A 5,981-nucleotide genomic window follows, 5' to 3' on the forward strand; every position below is an offset into this window, starting at 1 on the left:
TAGCTGGCCTCCATCTACCAGCACCCGATGGCTTCCCTCCATTAGCTGGCCTCCATCTACCATGCTACAGAATAGAAGTCCAGTTGTTTTTGTTTTTTAACTTTTTTTGAACTTCCCCTCTTCGACCTCCACCACCAGTGTCCGGCCCAGGGAAGACGCCTCTAATGCTCAACCTGAGCTTCTCCTCGAAGCGCATCGCTATTGTCGACACTTGCGTCTTCCGCCAAGGTCCGAGCGCCAAATATCTTATGTCATTCATGTCAAATAAAACCATTTAATTGCAGCTTCTCTTTGTCGTGAGTCTCTCCCGGTTGAAATGATATTCTCATGGCCTCAGACAGTGGATTTATGTCCATACTTGTCCTGTGTGACGACCCCCTCCAGTCCACTAGGTGTCTCTGTTCTTTTCTCTTTCAGGAAGCAGGTGGATGGTTTGACTGCCTGATTAAGGGTACCTGGGCAGGTGTTAAAAGCCAGCTTTCAGCTGGTTATGGCCTGTGTTTTTGGTTTGGCCTCCAGAGTAGATTGGGTGGGAGTGGGCGGCAGTGTTTGTGCACTTCTTCCTCAGCTTGCGATGGTTCGTTAAATAAACTGTTTTCACGTGGAACGGCTCGTCTGTCTCACATTTTTGTCATGCCTGGTTCAACGGGTGTGACAAATGGGGGCTCGTCAGTTTGAAACCGGTCAGCTGTTAGGTATGAGCATTTTAAATTCTGTTTTATTGGGAGACATTGACGAGCGTGTTTGGTTCGGTGAGTGTAGCAGTTTCTAAGTTATCAGTTCCATACAGTAGTAGTAAGTTGCGGTAGTTCTGTCCCTGTTAAGCCTAACAATGAGTTCTCTTATGGAGTTTATTGTAGGGGTGGGGTTTTTGGTGTGTTGTGAATGTCGCTAGAGCATTTGTCTCAGGAGCACATCCGGAGCTGCAGGTAGGTCGCCATTTATTGGTTGCCTTATCGGGCTCTCGGGTGCTAGCGCATGAAAACCCACCACAAGTAACATCTGAAGACTAGGGGAGAGTTTAGCTATATCTTGGTTGAGGTATTATTAAAGCTTATTTGATAAACTCTGTGATGATCCAACCGGTTAAGTTGCAGGGTGCCGGCCTGATGTTGAGCACTGATGCCTTTGACACTAATTTAACTTTTGAACAGAAGCGGGAGTTGTTTTTGTTGCAAGCTGGGATAGAGCAGAAAAGGTTGGAAGTAAAAAGATTGGAGCTCGAAGAGCGTAGGTTGAGTTCAGCTGGTGCAGACCACGCCTCTTTGGATATTTCCGGTAGAACGTCTAGCTCATTTGATATTGCAAACAACTTGCGTTTAGTTCCTCAGTTTTCAGAATGGGATCCCGATACATTTTTCTCACTGTTTGAGTGTGTTGTCGAAAGTAGAGGTTGGTCTGATTCAGATAAGACACTGTTGTTACAGTGTGTGTTAACAGGTGAAGCTCAAGAAGCATACTCCACTCTCACAGTTGATCAAAGTAAAGTTTATATCACCGTGAAGAAGGCTGTTTTAACAGCTTATGAGTTGGTGCCAGAGGCCTACCGTCAGAGGTTTCGGAAATGGGAGAGGCCTATGAAACAAACCCATGTTGAGTTTGCCAGGGAACTGGGGATTCATTTTAGCAGGTGGTGTGCCTCCCTAAAAATTTGTACTTTTGTGGACCTCTGTAATTTAGTTGTCTAAGAGCAGTTTAAAAACTCTGTTCCTAGTCACATCGCTGTGTATATCAGCGAGCATAATGTGAAGACAGCTGCTGAAGCCGCTAAATTAGCAGATGAGTATGTGCTTACACACAGGGGGGGGGCGTGAGTATCACACTCACAATGATCGTGGTTACAAGGGAGGTGGTCAAGTCCTTGTGGCAGGTCATGTGAAGCAGGAGGAAGGCATTTGTCACGAGCACAGTAGATCAGAACAGGTTGCAAGTGGTCATGTACACGTTGACCCAACTAAAATATGTCACTATTGTAAAGCTAGATGTCACTGGAAACGTGAATGTCCAAAAAGGGGTGCTCAAGTTAAATCTGCTTCTTTTGCTGCCTCTGAAAAACATGTTGGTTTTGTCTCCTTATCTAAACAGGTGGAAGATGGAGGGAGGTGCAGTTTGGATCAGATGGATTTTTCAGCTTTTGTCTCAGACGGCCATGTGTCCCTGGTGGGGAGTGATACTATGGTGCCGGTAAAAATTTTGAGGGATACTGGGGCTTTTAATTTGTATATTGTGAGCTTTGTATTACCCTTTTCTGAGGAAACTAATACTGGAGATCATGTCTTGATGTGGGGAATGGGACTAATGGTGCTACCAGTTCCACTGCATAAATTAACATTGAATTGTGGGTTGGTTAAGGGGGACGTTATTATGGGGGTGCGTCCTGCACTTCCTCTTGATGGGGTGGATGTTATTCTTGGCAATGATCTTGCTGGAAGCTGGGTGTGGGCTGATTGTCCACCACCTTCACCCATAGTAACTTTTTCACCTGTTATAGGTAAGCCAGATGAGAGTGCTCAGTGTTTTCCTGAGGTTTTTACAGCCTGTGCAGTGATACAAGCTATGTGCCGTGCTGAGTCTGAGTCTATTCTTGACCCTGACAGTGTGGAAATTGGTGGAAGTGAGGTTTTCTTGTAGACATCTCTGATTCTCTTTTGTCTGTTCCTCGCATTGACCTGATGGCGGAACAGAGAGTGGATCCTTCTCTTCGTCGTCTGTTTGATCAGGTTCTCGCTGATGAGGAGAGTGTTGTAAGTGGATATGTGCTGAAGGATGGACTGTTGGTGCGGAAATAGTTAGCCCATGGAGGAAACTTTGTTGGTGATCCACTTTGGCAAATTGTTGTTCCCTCTAAGTTTCGAAGTGAAGTATTAAAGGCTTCCCATGATCAACCTGGACATTTGGGGTCCGCAAGACTTACAATTACATTCTGCGTTACTTTTTCTGGCCTCGGTTAAAAAGAGATGTGTCAGAATATATTAAAACCTGCCATCCATGCCAGATAATGGTGAAACCGAACCAGAGCATTAAGCCGGTTCCGTTGTATCCAATTCCGGCAATTATGCAGCCATTTGAATACCTCATGATTGATTGTGTTGGTCCTTTGCCTCGTTCTAAGGCTGGGAGTAACTGTTTGATGACCGTACAATGTCAGACTACAAGATTTCCAACCGCGTATCTACTTCGTACTATTACAGCTAGGCCTGTGGTGAAGGCTCTGACTTAATTTATTTCTATTTTTGGTATTCCGAAAGTAATTCAGTGTGATCAGGGTTCAAATTTTTCTTCTCATCTGTTTGCTCAAGTTTTGAAACTGTTACAGATCAAACATAATCAGGCTTCTGCATACCATCCTCAGAGTCAGAATGCTTTGGAGAGATTTCACCAGACCCTAAAATCCTTGCTGCATAGCTATTGTGTGGAGTTGAATCAGGACTGGGAGGCGGGCTTGCCATGGCTTCTGTTGGCTGCTCGTGAGGTGGTGCAGGAGAGCACTGGATTTAGTCAAAACAAGCTTGTTTTTGGACACACTTTATGTGGGCCACTCACATTATTGCATGATGCTGTGGGGCAGTCACAACCACCGAGTAATTTAATTGACTATGTCAATGGGTTTAGGCACCAGTTGCATGTGGGGGGAAATCTGGCTCGGGAGAAGTTAACTTTTTCCCAAGAGAAAATGAAGTGTCTTTATGATCATAGGGTGGAGCAACGGCACTTTAGTCCTGGTGAGCAGGTACTTGCTTTGTTGCCATTTGTCAGTTTCCCTTTTCAGGCTAAATTTACAGGCCTGTTTACAATCCTGCGCCAAGTGTCTGATCAAAATGATCTGCTGTCAACACCAGGGCGTAGGAAATCAACACATCTTTGCCATGTAAATTTATTAAAACCTTATTACACTCGGGAGTCACAGGTCTCTGCCATTAAAGGTGAGGAGAAGCAGGCTGGTAAGGCTGTCTCTGTGGGTACTGCAGTGGGTGGTTTGGAGTTTTTGTCTGCACTGGAAAATGATGGGGTTATTCCACCTAATGAAAGCTTATTGATTGGCAGGCTGAAAAATTCTGATACCCTGAGAAATCTGGACTTGTTGCTTGGACATTTGTCTCAGAAGGGAGGTGCTGAGTTGATCACTCTGATGAAGGACTACCCTTGTTTGTTCGGTGATGTGCCAAGCCGAACGCAACTGATTGACCATGATATTGATGTAGGTGAGGTGCAGCCAATTCGCCAGGGTTTTTACTGAATATCTGAAGAGAAACGGAAGGTAATGGACGGAGAGATTCAGTATATGCTTGACAATGGTATTGCCGAACCTCTGCCTTTATTACTTCTTTTGTTCTGTTCTCTTATTCTGTCAAGAGTTTCGGATTGCAAATTGCACCAGCAACGTTCCAGCGTCTTATGAACATGGTTGTGCCTGGGTTGGAGGGTTGTGCTGTATATCTAGACGATGTTCTGGTCTATAGTAATACGTGGAAAGAACACCTGGCTCGTATTGGTAAATTGTTTGAACGACTGGCTGAAGCACATTTGACCATAAATTTGGCTAAGTGTGAGTTTGCCACTGTTACCTATTTAGGTAAGGTGGTGGGCCAAGGGAGTGTCTGTTTAAAAGAGCCAGTATTTTGAATGACTAGTCACATGGTACTGTCAATGACGTAGTATGGCATATGTCTTTATGTACAGCTGTACCTTCTATGCACAGCCATACGTAGTGGCATATTGCCTACGGACGTACTATGTGACTTGTCAAGCGCACAACCCCCTCCCTTGCTCAGCACACGTTCACCAATCACAAAAACTGCTGCACTTCTCCCCTTTGCTTGTTCTTTGTCTAAGTTGAACACCAAAGGTGGAGAATGTGTAAGACATAAGATTGATCTACTTAAACAAGGAAAAAATTTGAAAGGTACAAGTGTCTATATAAATGAACATCTCACAAAAAAGAATGCAGAAATTGCAAAAAAAAGCCAGAATATTAAAGAAACAAAATAAAATTCAGGCTACATGGACGATGAATTGTAAAGTTTACATTAAAACAAAGGATGCTCCTGAAAATGCCAGAGGTCTATGGATTAGATCTTTAGAGCAACTGGACAAGTAAATAGTGGATAAATAGAGCATGCACAACAAATAGTGAGATGATTTATATCAATATTATGGGTTTATTAAGTTCTTTTCAAACTTGATTTTTTATATTTAAGTACAACAAACAGCACAAATGTATGATGATGTAAATTTGATAGCTGTAGAACCTTTTCCAGTTATTGAGTGTGAATATTATAATGATGAGCAATTTAATAATAGTAAAATGATAGATGCAGGCTTCTCTGTAATTCACCTAAATAGTAGAAGTATGAACTCAAATTTCTCAAAAATAACAGATTATTTAAAACGGTTGAATGGACAATTCAGTATAATAGCAGTTTCAGAGACTTGGTTGAATGACGAAAATAAAAAAAATTTTCAAATTAATGGATATGAATTACATTGTGTGAATAGAAGTAGTAAAAGAGGTGGGGGTGTTGCTTTGCTTGTTGATATTGAAATAAAGAGTAAAATAAAGGACACTATGTCAATAACTGTTGATGGTGTTATGGAGATAATTACTATTGAGGTGTTAAATGAGAAATCTAGAAATATGATGGTGAGCTGTGTGTATCGAGCACCAGGATCTAATTTAGAACTATTTACCGATAAATTAACAGAGCTCATTGAAATGAGTAAAAATAAAACATTATTCTTGTGTGGAGATTTTAATATAGACTTGGGAACCCAAACTGATTCAAATAGTATGTTTGTTGATACAATGTGTAGTTTGGGTTTTTTCCCATTAATATCAAAACCAACAAGAATCACGACACACTCTGCCACAATAATTGACAATATATTTACTAATATAAAAGATGGAGAGGTGCTGAGTGGACTCTTCACAATTGATATAAGTGACCATTTACCAGTTTTTGCCATTTACAAAAATCATCAGA

This window comes from Kryptolebias marmoratus, linkage group LG13, assembly GCF_001649575.2.
Source record: "Kryptolebias marmoratus isolate JLee-2015 linkage group LG13, ASM164957v2, whole genome shotgun sequence".
Lineage (NCBI taxonomy): Eukaryota > Metazoa > Chordata > Actinopteri > Cyprinodontiformes > Rivulidae > Kryptolebias > Kryptolebias marmoratus.